The following is a 297-nucleotide window of genomic DNA, read 5'->3' on the forward strand; positions in this document are numbered from 1 at the left end:
TCACCCGAAGCAATTACCGGCGGTTTTAATAGCCAGGCGGAATAATGCGAAGCAAAGAGTCGTTTGTTTTCGTAGCAGGTTTCACGATTCGAAAGAGGGGAGAAAAAAAAAAAAAAAAAAAAAAAAAAAAAAGAAGAAACGATTTTCGTGCCGCCTTGCTACCGTTTCATCGCATCAAGCGATATCGCGAAACACGTCGAAAAATAGAGGCGCGGCCAGAAAGGGGAACAAATTTGAATAACACAATTCCCCGAGTTAAGTTTCGAAAGGCGCGTTAGAACGCCCACAGCTGGATGC

The sequence above is a fragment of the Apis dorsata genome, unplaced genomic scaffold, assembly GCF_000469605.1.
Source record: "Apis dorsata unplaced genomic scaffold, Apis dorsata 1.3 scaffold_76, whole genome shotgun sequence".
In the NCBI taxonomy this organism is placed as follows: Eukaryota; Metazoa; Arthropoda; class Insecta; order Hymenoptera; family Apidae; genus Apis; species Apis dorsata.